The sequence below is a fragment of the Protomyctophum bolini genome (genome assembly GCF_963924005.1).
Source record: "Protomyctophum bolini genome assembly, chromosome: 10".
Taxonomy (NCBI): Eukaryota; Metazoa; Chordata; class Actinopteri; order Myctophiformes; family Myctophidae; genus Protomyctophum; species Protomyctophum bolini.
The window spans coordinates 39,557,598-39,571,624 of record NC_137871.1 but is presented as its reverse complement, the minus strand read 5'-3'; positions in this window follow the sequence as shown (position 1 = coordinate 39,571,624).

Genomic DNA, 14,027 nt, shown 5'->3' with positions numbered 1-14,027 from the left:
GGGCTATATGCCACGGTCCAAAATGATGAGAAACGAGGCTAACTTTTTTTTTCAAAATTTCAAAAAACATGGGCTATAACCCATCGTTTTTGTCATTTCGTCATTTTTTTCAAATCCTCAAAAATGATGAAAAACTGCGCGCTATAGTATGCCGTACGATATGGGCTATAGCCCACGGTCCAAAATGATGAGAAACGAGGCTAACTTTTTTTTTCAAAATTTCAAAAAACATGGGCTATAACCCATCGTTTTTGTCATTTCGTCATTTTTTTCAAATCATCAAAAATGATGAAAAACTGCGCGCTATAGTATGCCGTACGATATGGGCTATAGCCCACGGTCCAAAATGATGAGAAATGAGGCTAACTTTTTTTTTCAAAATTTAAAAAAACATGGGCTATAACCCATCGTTTTTGTCATTTCGTAATTTTTTTCAAATCCTCAAAAATGATGAAAAACTGCGCGCTATAGTATGCCGTACGATATGGGCTATATGCCACGGTCCAAAATGATGAGAAACGAGGCTAACTTTTTTTTTCAAAATTTCAAAAAACATGGGCTATAACCCATCGTTTTTGTCATTTCGTCATTTTTTTCAAATCATCAAAAATGATGAAAAACTGCGCGCTATAGTATGCCGTACGATATGGGCTATAGCCCACGGTCCAAAATGATGAGAAACGAGGCTAACTTTTTTTTTCAAAATTTCAAAAAACATGGGCTATAACCCATCGTTTTTGTCATTTCGTCATTATTTTTTAAATCTTCAAAAATGATGAAAAACTCCGCGCTATAGTATGCCGTACGATATGGGCTATAGCCCACGGTCCAAAATGATGAGAAATGAGGCTAACTTTTTTTTTCAAAATTTCAAAAAACATGGGCTATAACCCATCGTTTTTGTCATTTCGTCATTTTTTTCAAATCCTCAAAAATGAAGAAAAACTGCGCGCTATAGTATGCCGTACGATATGGGCTATAGCCCACGGTCCAAAATGATGAGAAACGAGGCTAACTTTTTTTTTCAAAATTTCTAAAAACATGGGCTATAACCCATCGTTTTTGTCATTTCGTCATTTTTTTCAAATCATCAAAAATTATGAAAAACTGCGCTCTATAGTATGCCGTACGATATGGGCTATAGCCCACGGTCCAAAATGATGAGAAACGAGGCTAACTTTTTTTTTCAAAATTTCAAAAAACATGGGCTATAACCCATCGTTTTTGTCATTTCGTCATTTTTTTAAAATCTTCAAAAATGATGAAAAACTGCGCGCTATAGTATGCCGTACGATATGGGCTATAGCCCACGGTCCAAAATGATGAGAAATGAGGCTAACTTTTTTTTTCAAAATTTCAAAAAACATGGGCTATAACCCATCGTTTTTGTCATTTCGTCATTTTTTTTAAATCTTCAAAAATTATGAAAAACTGCGCGCTATAGTATGCCGTACGATATGGGCTATAGCCCACGGTCCAAAATGATGAGAAATGAGGCTAACTTTTTTTTTCAAAATTTCAAAAAACATGGGCTATAACCCATCGTTTTTGTCATTTCGTCATTTTTTTCAAATCCTCAAAAATGATGAAAAACGGCGCGCTATAGTATGCCGTACGATATGGGCTATAGCCCACGGTCCAAAATGATGAGAAACGAGGCTAACTTTTTTTTTCAAAATTTCAAAAAACATGGGCTATAACCCATCGTTTTTGTCATTTCGTCATTTTTTTCAAATCATCAAAAATGATGAAAAACTGCGCGCTATAGTATGCCGTACGATATGGGCTATAGCCCACGGTCCAAAATGGTGAGAAACGAGGCTAACTTTTTTTTTTTTAAATTCAAAAAACATGGGCTATAACCCATCGTTTTTGTCATTTCGTCATTTTTTTCAAATCCTCAAAAATGATGAAAAACGGCGCGCTATAGTATGCCGTACGATATGGGCTATAGCCCACGGTCCAAAATGATGAGAAACGAGGCTAACTTTTTTTTTCAAAATTTCAAAAAACATGGGCTATAACCCATCGTTTTTGTCATTTCGTCATTTTTTTCAAATCCTCAAAAATGATGAAAAACGGCGCGCTATAGTATGCCGTACGATATGGGCTATAGCCCATGGTCCAAAATGATGAGAAACGAGGATAACTTTTTTTTCCAAAATTTCAAAAAACATGGGCTATAACCCATCGTTTTTGTCATTTCGTCATTTTTTTCAAATCCTCAAAAATGATGAAAAACTGCGCGCTATAGTATGCCGTACGATATGGGCTTTAGCCCACGGTCCAAAATGATGAGAAATGAGGCTAACTTTTTTTTTCAAAATTTCAAAAAACATGGGCTATAACCCATCGTTTTTGTCATTTCGTCATTTTTTTCAAATCCTCAAAAATGATGAAAAACTGCGCGCTATAGTATGCCGTACGATATGGGCTATAGCCCACGGTCCAAAATGATGAGAAACGAGGCTAACTTTTTTTTTCAAAATTTTAAAAAACATGGGCTATAACCCATCGTTTTTGTCATTTCGTCATTTTTTTTAAATCTTCAAAAATTATGAAAAACTGCGCGCTATAGTATGCCGTACGATATGGGCTATAGCCCACGGTCCAAAATGATGAGAAATGAGGCTAACTTTTTTTTTCAAAATTTCAAAAAACATGGGCTATAACCCATCGTTTTTGTCATTTCGTCATTTTTTTCAAATCCTCAAAAATGATGAAAAACGGCGCGCTATAGTATGCCGTACGATATGGGCTATAGCCCACGGTCCAAAATGATGAGAAACGAGGCTAACTTTTTTTTTCAAAATTTCAAAAAACATGGGCTATAACCCATCGTTTTTGTCATTTCGTCATTTTTTTCAAATCATCAAAAATGATGAAAAACTGCGCGCTATAGTATGCCGTACGATATGGGCTATAGCCCACGGTCCAAAATGGTGAGAAACGAGGCTAACTTTTTTTTTTTAAATTCAAAAAACATGGGCTATAACCCATCGTTTTTGTCATTTCGTCATTTTTTTCAAATCCTCAAAAATGATGAAAAACGGCGCGCTATAGTATGCCGTACGATATGGGCTATAGCCCACGGTCCAAAATGATGAGAAACGAGGCTAACTTTTTTTTTCAAAATTTCAAAAAACATGGGCTATAACCCATCGTTTTTGTCATTTCGTCATTTTTTTCAAATCCTCAAAAATGATGAAAAACGGCGCGCTATAGTATGCCGTACGATATGGGCTATAGCCCATGGTCCAAAATGATGAGAAACGAGGATAACTTTTTTTTTCAAAATTTCAAAAAACATGGGCTATAACCCATCGTTTTTGTCATTTCGTCATTTTTTTCAAATCCTCAAAAATGATGAAAAACTGCGCGCTATAGTATGCCGTACGATATGGGCTTTAGCCCACGGTCCAAAATGATGAGAAATGAGGCTAACTTTTTTTTTCAAAATTTCAAAAAACATGGGCTATAACCCATCGTTTTTGTCATTTCGTCATTTTTTTCAAATCCTCAAAAATGATGAAAAACTGCGCGCTATAGTATGCCGTACGATATGGGCTATAGCCCACGGTCCAAAATGATGAGAAACGAGGCTAACTTTTTTTTTCAAAATTTTAAAAAACATGGGCTATAACCCATCGTTTTTGTCATTTCGTCATTTTTTTCAAATCCTCAAAAATGATGAAAAACTGCGCGCTATAGTATGCCGTACGATATGGGCTATAGTCCACGGTCCAAAATGATGAGAAACGAGGCTAACTTTTTTTTTCAAAATTTCAAAAAACATGGGCTATAACCCATCGTTTTTGTCATTTTGTCATTTTTTTCAAATCCTCAAAAATGATGAAAAACGGCGCGCTATAGTATGCCGTACGATATGGGCTATAGCCCATGGTCCAAAATGATGAGAAACGAGGATAACTTTTTTTTTCAAAATTTCAAAAAACATGGGCTATAACCCATCGTTTTTGTCATTTCGTCATTTTTTTCAAATCATCAAAAATGATGAAAAACTGCGCGCTATAGTATGCCGTACGATATGGGCTATAGCCCACGGTCCAAAATGATGAGAAACGAGGCTAACTTTTTTTTTCAAAATTTCAAAAAACATGGGCTATAACCCATCGTTTTTGTCATTTCGTCATTTTTTTCAAATCATCAAAAATGATGAAAAACTGCGCGCTATAGTATGCCGTACGATATGGGCTATAGCCCACGGTCCAAAATGATGAGAAACGAGGCTAACTTTTTTTTTCAAAATTTCAAAAAACATGGGCTATAACCCATCGTTTTTGTCATTTTGTCATTTTTTTCAAATCCTCAAAAATGATGAAAAACGGCGCGCTATAGTATGCCGTACGATATGGGCTATAGCCCATGGTCCAAAATGATGAGAAACGAGGCTAACTTTTTTTTTCAAAATTTCAAAAAACATGGGCTATAACCCATCGTTTTTGTCATTTCGTCATTTTTTTCAAATCCTCAAAAATGATGAAAAACGGCGCGCTATAGTATGCCGTACGATATGGGCTATAGCCCATGGTCCAAAATGATGAGAAACGAGGATAACTTTTTTTTTCAAAATTTCAAAAAACATGGGCTATAACCCATCGTTTTTGTCATTTCGTCATTTTTTTCAAATCCTCAAAAATGATGAAAAACTGCGCGCTATAGTATGCCGTACGATATGGGCTATAGTCCACGGTCCAAAATGATGAGAAACGAGGCTAACTTTTTTTTTCAAAATTTCAAAAAACATGGGCTATAACCCATCGTTTTTGTCATTTCGTCATTTTTTTCAAATCATCAAAAATGATGAAAAACTGCGCGTTATAGTATGCCGTACGATATGGGCTATAGCCCACGGTCCAAAATGATGAGAAACGAGGCTAACTTTTTTTTTCAAAATTTCAAAAAACATGGGCTATAACCCATCGTTTTTGTCATTTCGTCATTTTTTTCAAATCATCAAAAATGATGAAAAACTGCGCGCTATAGTATGCCATACGATATGGGCTATAGCCCACGGTCCAAAATGATGAGAAACGAGGCTAACTTTTTTTTTCAAAATTTCAAAAAACATGGGCTATAACCCATCGTTTTTGTCATTTCGTCATTTTTTTCAAATCCTCAAAAATGATGAAAAACGGCGCGCTATAGTATGCCGTACGATATGGGCTATAGCCCATGGTCCAAAATGATGAGAAACGAGGCTAACTTTTTTTTCCAAAATTTCAAAAAACATGGGCTATAACCCATCGTTTTTGTCATTTCGTCATTTTTTTCAAATCCTCAAAAATGATGAAAAACGGCGCGCTATAGTATGCCGTACGATATGGGCTATAGCCCATGGTCCAAAATGATGAGAAACGAGGCTAACTTTTTTTTTCAAAATTTCAAAAAACATGGGCTATAACCCATCGTTTTTATCATTTCGTCATTTTTTTCAAATCCTCAAAAATGATGAAAAACTGCGCGCTATAGTATGCCGTACGATATGGGCTATAGTCCACGGTCCAAAATGATGAGAAACGAGGCTAACTTTTTTTTTCAAAATTTCAAAAAACATGGGCTATAACCCATCGTTTTTGTCATTTCGTCATTTTTTTCAAATCATCAAAAATGATGAAAAACTGCGCGCTATAGTATGCCGTACGATATGGGCTATAGCCCACGGTCCAAAATGATGAGAAACGAGGCTAACTTTTTTTTTCAAAATTTCAAAAAACATGGGCTATAACCCATCGTTTTTGTCATTTCGTCATTTTTTTAAAATCTTCAAAAATGATGAAAAACTGCGCGCTATAGTATGCCGTACGATATGGGCTATAGCCCACGGTCCAAAATGATGAGAAATGAGGCTAACTTTTTTTTTCAAAATTTCAAAAAACATGGGCTATAACCCATCGTTTTTGTCATTTTGTCATTTTTTTCAAATCCTCAAAAATGATGAAAAACTGCGCGCTATAGTATGCCGTACGATATGGGCTATAGTCCACGGTCCAAAATGATGAGAAACGAGGCTAACTTTTTTTTCCAAAATTTCAAAAAACATGGGCTATAACCCATCGTTTTTGTCATTTTGTCATTTTTTTCAAATCCTCAAAAATGATGAAAAACGGCGCGCTATAGTATGCCGTACGATATGGGCTATAGCCCATGGTCCAAAATGATGAGAAACGAGGATAACTTTTTTTTTCAAAATTTACAAAAACATGGGCTTATAACCCATCGTTTTTGTCATTTCGTCATTTTTTTCAAATCCTCAAAAATGATGAAAAACTGCGCGCTATAGTATGCCGTACGATATGGGCTATAGTCCACGGTCCAAAATGATGAGAAACGAGGCTAACTTTTTTTTTCAAAATTTCAAAAAACATGGGCTATAACCCATCGTTTTTGTCATTTCGTCATTTTTTTTAAATCTTCAAAAATGATGAAAAACTGCGCGCTATAGTATGCCGTACGATATGGGCTATAGCCCACGGTCCAAAATGATGAGAAACGAGGCTAACTTTTTTTTTCAAAATTTCAAAAAACATGGGCTATAACCCATCGTTTTTGTCATTTCGTCATTTTTTTCAAATCATCAAAAATGATGAAAAACTGCGCGCTATAGTATGCCGTACGATATGGGCTATATGCCACGCTCCAAAATGATGAGAAACGAGGCTAACTTTTTTTTTCAAAATTTCAAAAAACATGGGCTATAACCCATCGTTTTTGTCATTTTGTCATTTTTTTCAAATCCTCAAAAATGATGAAAAACGGCGCGCTATAGTATGCCGTACGATATGGGCTATAGCCCATGGTCCAAAATGATGAGAAACGAGGATAACTTTTTTTTTCAAAATTTACAAAAACATGGGCTATAACCCATCGTTTTTGTCATTTCGTCATTTTTTTCAAATCCTCAAAAATGATGAAAAACTGCGCGCTATAGTATGCCGTACGATATGGGCTATAGTCCACGGTCCAAAATGATGAGAAACGAGGCTAACTTTTTTTTTCAAAATTTCAAAAAACATGGGCTATAACCCATCGTTTTTGTCATTTCGTCATTTTTTTCAAATCATCAAAAATGATGAAAAACTGCGCGCTATAGTATGCCGTACGATATGGGCTATAGCCCACGGTCCAAAATGATGAGAAACGAGGCTAACTTTTTTTTTCAAAATTTCAAAAAACATGGGCTATAACCCATCGTTTTTGTCATTTCGTCATTTTTTTAAAATCTTCAAAAATGATGAAAAACTGCGCGCTATAGTATGCCGTACGATATGGGCTATAGCCCACGGTCCAAAATGATGAGAAATGAGGCTAACTTTTTTTTTCAAAATTTCAAAAAACATGGGCTATAACCCATCGTTTTTGTCATTTCGTCATTTTTTTCAAATCCTCAAAAATGATGAAAAACTGCGCGCTATAGTATGCCGTACGATATGGGCTATAGTCCACGGTCCAAAATGATGAGAAACGAGGCTAACTTTTTTTTTCAAAATTTCAAAAAACATGGGCTATAACCCATCGTTTTTGTCATTTTGTCATTTTTTTAAAATCCTCAAAAATGATGAAAAACGGCGCGCTATAGTATGCCGTACGATATGGGCTATAGCCCATGGTCCAAAATGATGAGAAACGAGGATAACTTTTTTTTTCAAAATTTCAAAAAACATGGGCTATAACCCATCGTTTTTGTCATTTCGTCATTTTTTTCAAATCCTCAAAAATGATGAAAAACTGCGCGCTATAGTATGCCGTACGATATGGGCTATAGCCCACGGTCCAAAATGATGAGAAACGAGGCTAACTTTTTTTTTCAAAATTTCAAAAAACATGGGCTATAACCCATCGTTTTTGTCATTTCGTAATTTTTTTCAAATCATCAAAAATGATGAAAAACTGCGCGCTATAGTATGCCGTACGATATGGGCTATATGCCACGCTCCAAAATGATGAGAAACGAGGCTAACTTTTTTTTTCAAAATTTCAAAAAACATGGGCTATAACCCATCGTTTTTGTCATTTCGTCATTTTTTTCAAATCATCAAAAATGATGAAATACTGCGCGCTATAGTATGCCGTACGATATGGGCTATAGCCCATGGTCCAAAATGATGAGAAACGAGGATAACTTTTTTTTTCAAAATTTCAAAAAACATGGGCTATAACCCATCGTTTTTGTCATTTCGTCATTTTTTTCAAATCATCAAAAATGATGAAAAACTGCGCGCTATAGTATGCCGTACGATATGGGCTATAGCCCACGGTCCAAAATGATGAGAAACGAGGCTAACTTTTTTTTTCAAAATTTCAAAAAACATGGGCTATAACCCATCGTTTTTGTCATTTCGTCATTTTTTTAAAATCTTCAAAAATGATGAAAAACTGCGCGCTATAGTATGCCGTACGATATGGGCTATAGCCCACGGTCCAAAATGATGAGAAATGAGGCTAACTTTTTTTTTCAAAATTTCAAAAAACATGGGCTATAACCCATCGTTTTTGTCATTTCGTCATTTTTTTCAAATCCTCAAAAATGATGAAAAACTGCGCGCTATAGTATGCCGTACGATATGGGCTATAGTCCACGGTCCAAAATGATGAGAAACGAGGCTAACTTTTTTTTTCAAAATTTCAAAAAACATGGGCTATAACCCATCGTTTTTGTCATTTTGTCATTTTTTTAAAATCCTCAAAAATGATGAAAAACGGCGCGCTATAGTATGCCGTACGATATGGGCTATAGCCCATGGTCCAAAATGATGAGAAACGAGGATAACTTTTTTTTTCAAAATTTCAAAAAACATGGGCTATAACCCATCGTTTTTGTCATTTCGTCATTTTTTTCAAATCCTCAAAAATGATGAAAAACTGCGCGCTATAGTATGCCGTACGATATGGGCTATAGCCCACGGTCCAAAATGATGAGAAACGAGGCTAACTTTTTTTTTCAAAATTTCAAAAAACATGGGCTATAACCCATCGTTTTTGTCATTTCGTAATTTTTTTCAAATCATCAAAAATGATGAAAAACTGCGCGCTATAGTATGCCGTACGATATGGGCTATATGCCACGCTCCAAAATGATGAGAAACGAGGCTAACTTTTTTTTTCAAAATTTCAAAAAACATGGGCTATAACCCATCGTTTTTGTCATTTCGTCATTTTTTTCAAATCATCAAAAATGATGAAATACTGCGCGCTATAGTATGCCGTACGATATGGGCTATAGCCCATGGTCCAAAATGATGAGAAACGAGGATAACTTTTTTTTTCAAAATTTCAAAAAACATGGGCTATAACCCATCGTTTTTGTCATTTCGTCATTTTTTTCAAATCCTCAAAAATGATGAAAAAATGCGCGCTATAGTATGCCGTACGATATGGGCTATAGCCCACGGTCCAAAATGATGAGAAACGAGGCTAACTTTTTTTTTCAAAATTTCAAAAAACATGGGCTATAACCCATCGTTTTTGTCATTTCGTCATTTTTTTCAAATCATCAAAAATGATGAAAAACTGCGCGCTATAGTATGCCGTACGATATGGGCTATAGCCCACGGTCCAAAATGATGAGAAACGAGGCTAACTTTTTTTTTCAAAATTTCAAAAAACATGGGCTATAACCCATCGTTTTTGTCATTTCGTCATTTTTTTCAAATCCTCAAAAATGATGAAAAACTGCGCGCTATAGTATGCCGTACGATATGGGCTATAGTCCACGGTCCAAAATGATGAGAAACGAGGCTAACTTTTTTTTTCAAAATTTAAAAAAACATGGGCTATAACCCATCGTTTTTGTCATTTTGTCATTTTTTTAAAATCCTCAAAAATGATGAAAAACGGCGCGCTATAGTATGCCGTACGATATGGGCTATAGCCCATGGTCCAAAATGATGAGAAACGAGGATAACTTTTTTTTTCAAAATTTCAAAAAACATGGGCTATAACCCATCGTTTTTGTCATTTCGTCATTTTTTTCAAATCCTCAAAAATGATGAAAAACTGCGCGCTATAGTATGCCGTACGATATGGGCTATAGCCCACGGTCCAAAATGATGAGAAACGAGGCTAACTTTTTTTTTCAAAATTTCAAAAAACATGGGCTATAACCCATCGTTTTTGTCATTTCGTCATTTTTTTCAAATCATCAAAAATGATGAAAAACTGCGCGCTATAGTATGCCGTACGATATGGGCTATATGCCACGCTCCAAAATGATGAGAAACGAGGCTAACTTTTTTTTTCAAAATTTCAAAAAACATGGGCTATAACCCATCGTTTTTGTCATTTCGTCATTTTTTTCAAATCATCAAAAATGATGAAATACTGCGCGCTATAGTATGCCGTACGATATGGGCTATAGCCCATGGTCCAAAATGATGAGAAACGAGGATAACTTTTTTTTTCAAAATTTCAAAAAACATGGGCTATAACCCATCGTTTTTGTCATTTCGTCATTTTTTTCAAATCCTCAAAAATGATGAAAAAATGCGCGCTATAGTATGCCGTACGATATGGGCTATAGCCCACGGTCCAAAATGATGAGAAACGAGGCTAACTTTTTTTTTCAAAATTTCAAAAAACATGGGCTATAACCCATCGTTTTTGTCATTTCGTCATTTTTTTCAAATCATCAAAAATGATGAAAAACTGCGCGCTATAGTATGCCGTACGATATGGGCTATAGCCCACGGTCCAAAATGATGAGAAACGAGGCTAACTTTTTTTTTCAAAATTTCAAAAAACATGGGCTATAACCCATCGTTTTTGTCATTTCGTCATTTTTTTCAAATCCTCAAAAATGATGAAAAACGGCGCGCTATAGTATGCCGTACGATATGGGCTATAGCCCATGGTCCAAAATGATGAGAAACGAGGCTAACTTTTTTTTTCAAAATTTCAAAAAACATGGGCTATAACCCATCGTTTTTGTCATTTCGTCATTTTTTTCAAATCCTCAAAAATGATGAAAAACGGCGCGCTATAGTATGCCGTACGATATGGGCTATAGCCCATGGTCCAAAATGATGAGAAACGAGGATAACGTTTTTTTTCAAAATTTCAAAAAACATGGGCTATAACCTATCGTTTTTGTCATTTCGTCATTTTTTTCAAATCATCAAAAATGATGAAAAACTGCGCGCTATAGTATGCCGTACGATATGGGCTATAGCCCACGGTCCAAAATGATGAGAAACGAGGCTAACTTTTTTTTTCAAAATTTCAAAAAACATGGGCTATAACCCATCGTTTTTGTCATTTCGTCATTTTTTTCAAATCATCAAAAATGATGAAAAACTGCGCGCTATAGTATGCCGTACGATATGGGCTATAGCCCACGGTCCAAAATGATGAGAAACGAGGCTAACTTTTTTTTTCAAAATTTCAAAAAACATGGGCTATAACCCATCGTTTTTGTCATTTCGTCATTTTTTTTAAATCTTCAAAAATGATGAAAAACTGCGCGCTATAGTATGCCGTACGATATGGGCTATAGCCCACGGTCCAAAATTATGAGAAACGAGGATAACTTCTTTTTTCAAAATTTCAAAAAACATGGGCTATAACCCATCGTTTTTGTCATTTCGTCATTTTTTTCAAATCCTCAAAAATGATGAAAAACTGCGCGCTATAGTATGCCGTACGATTGACTTCAATGGAAAAATGCAAAAAATCACATTCAAGTATTTTTCCCTCTGAGACTGTAAGCACTATAGTTACAAAACTTGGAGGAATATTTCCTAATTATCACTAAAATTAATTAAAAATATATATTTTTAGGTCGGCCTCATGGTGGCGCTATAACAGCCCACTTTACCTTTTGGCTCATAACTCTTGAACCGTATGTCGTAAAATCAAAATTATTTTTTCCCTGGATTCCTTGGGTCATGACGCATCTCCCCATATAGGCCACGCCCATGTCCGCCATGATGGATTTTCCGCCATTTTGAATTTTGTCCAAAACACACTTTTTGCTTTTGCTCCTACAGATTTTGTCCAAATCTCACAAAAATCTGTACACGTGATCTCTGGACCCATCCGATTAAAACAGATTTGCAGATTTTCGGTAGTGCGTATCGTTCGGCCGTAATCGTCTTCCGAAGTCAGTAGGAGGGGCCTATATCACGAAAAATGCCATAAATCACAAACGGAATGTCCAATCCATCCCAAATTTGAATCACATGTCCGGGGTGGTTCGTTCAACCGAGTTCCAAAAGCAATTCCATTTTCATCCATAGGGGGCGCCGCAAACGCGATAAATGTAACCGTTTGTCGGAAAACCAGAATTTCGGGGGTTAAATCCCCTCCGAATTACTTACACACGATCTAAGGTGTGACTTGAAACTGTAACAGGCTGGCAATATCAGTGGGAGGGGTATATATATGTAAGCCACTGCGGCAACCACACTCTGCAATTTTTTAAAATTGCGACCTCTCCGAGGTTGTCTAGTTGAAAGAAAGCTTCACAATATTTACATCAAGCAAGCATGTATATTTATATAGCTTCAGGGTGGCCAATGCTAAAAATAACAAACAAAACCCCCCCAACCCTACCTAGAAAAGAAATGATTCTAAACTACTCCAAAAAGAAAATTACAATCTAGGCTGCCTGACTAAATGTTAAACAATGGGTCAAAATTAGGGCACCAAAATAAATAGCAGCACACCCTTACCATATACAGCCCCCCTGGGGGTTTGGGATACTTGGACAGCGGTTTGTGTACTTATTAGGTTAGGTCTGTTCTCTAAACACACAGTAACTAGAGAAACCTCAAACTCAGCAGGTAAAGCACACAGCCTACAGACACTACCTAGGTTACAGACTGGGATCAGCAGCAGCACAGGTGACGGATGGCAAAACTGACGAGGAGCTTCTCCCCAGCCTTTTATACTGGTGGCTGGTGATTGAAATATGAGGCCCAGGTGTCTCCAGACTCTAAGCCACTCCTCCAATCCACCCTCCAGTCATCATGCAGCACTGAAAAACACTGACAGTGGATTAAACACAGCCACAACAACACTAAGGTCACATAGGGCCGTAACAGCGGAAATGGTAATTGCGGAAATTGCGGAAATGGAAATTGCGTAAATTGCTGAAATTGCGGAAATTTCAGAGAAATCAGAAAAAAACAGAAATCAGAGAAAACCATGAAAAACAACATACCGTACTAGGTATGTTATTTTTCATGGTTTTCATAATTTCCCTCTACATTTCTTTATCGTCGAAAACCATGAAAAACAACATACTGTAGAATGTCGGCAAAAACCATGAAAAACAGTATGTCGTTTTTCATGATTTTCATCGTTTCTTTTATCGTCAATAACATAACATAAAAGAACGCTTCAGAGTCTACACTTTCAGACTTACACTACAGAGTACTACTGTGTACTGTGAACTTAAAAAAAAAAAGAAAAGAATGTCACTTGGAGAAAACAGTAACCTTCCAAAACTTTAGACTTCTGGATTGTTGTGCTGTCCAACAATCATTCGTCTAGAAGAGATATTTTAGAAACAGCCTCCCAAGAGTACATTTAATGATGAAAATCTTGGCACAGAACTGCTGAAAAACAGGCCTCCTCAAATGACATTTTGACCAACGCAATGATCTGCATCAATCAGTCTTATTGAATGATAGCATATAACAGCAGGTAAAAACATCAGGTTGACTAGAGAAAGCTTGAGCGACATTTAATCAGAAGAATTATAATTGTAGTACAGCACACCAACACTTATGTGTGTTGAGCTTTAATTCCACCACTTATTAACGGTAGTTGTGGGGTCTTTTTATGACGCTTGGGAACGAGATTCCTCTCATTTGCACAACAGTGAGTTTTCTGTATGAGATAATGCAAGCGCAAGTGTTAATATATGCACATTCAATTTGCAATTACTGTACCATTGCTAGCTTGTTACTGCCATATACAGTATACAAAATACACTTCTAACACACATGGTATTTAAGTTATTTTAAGGACACAGAGAGAAACAGATTGCATTAATTCACTCTGAT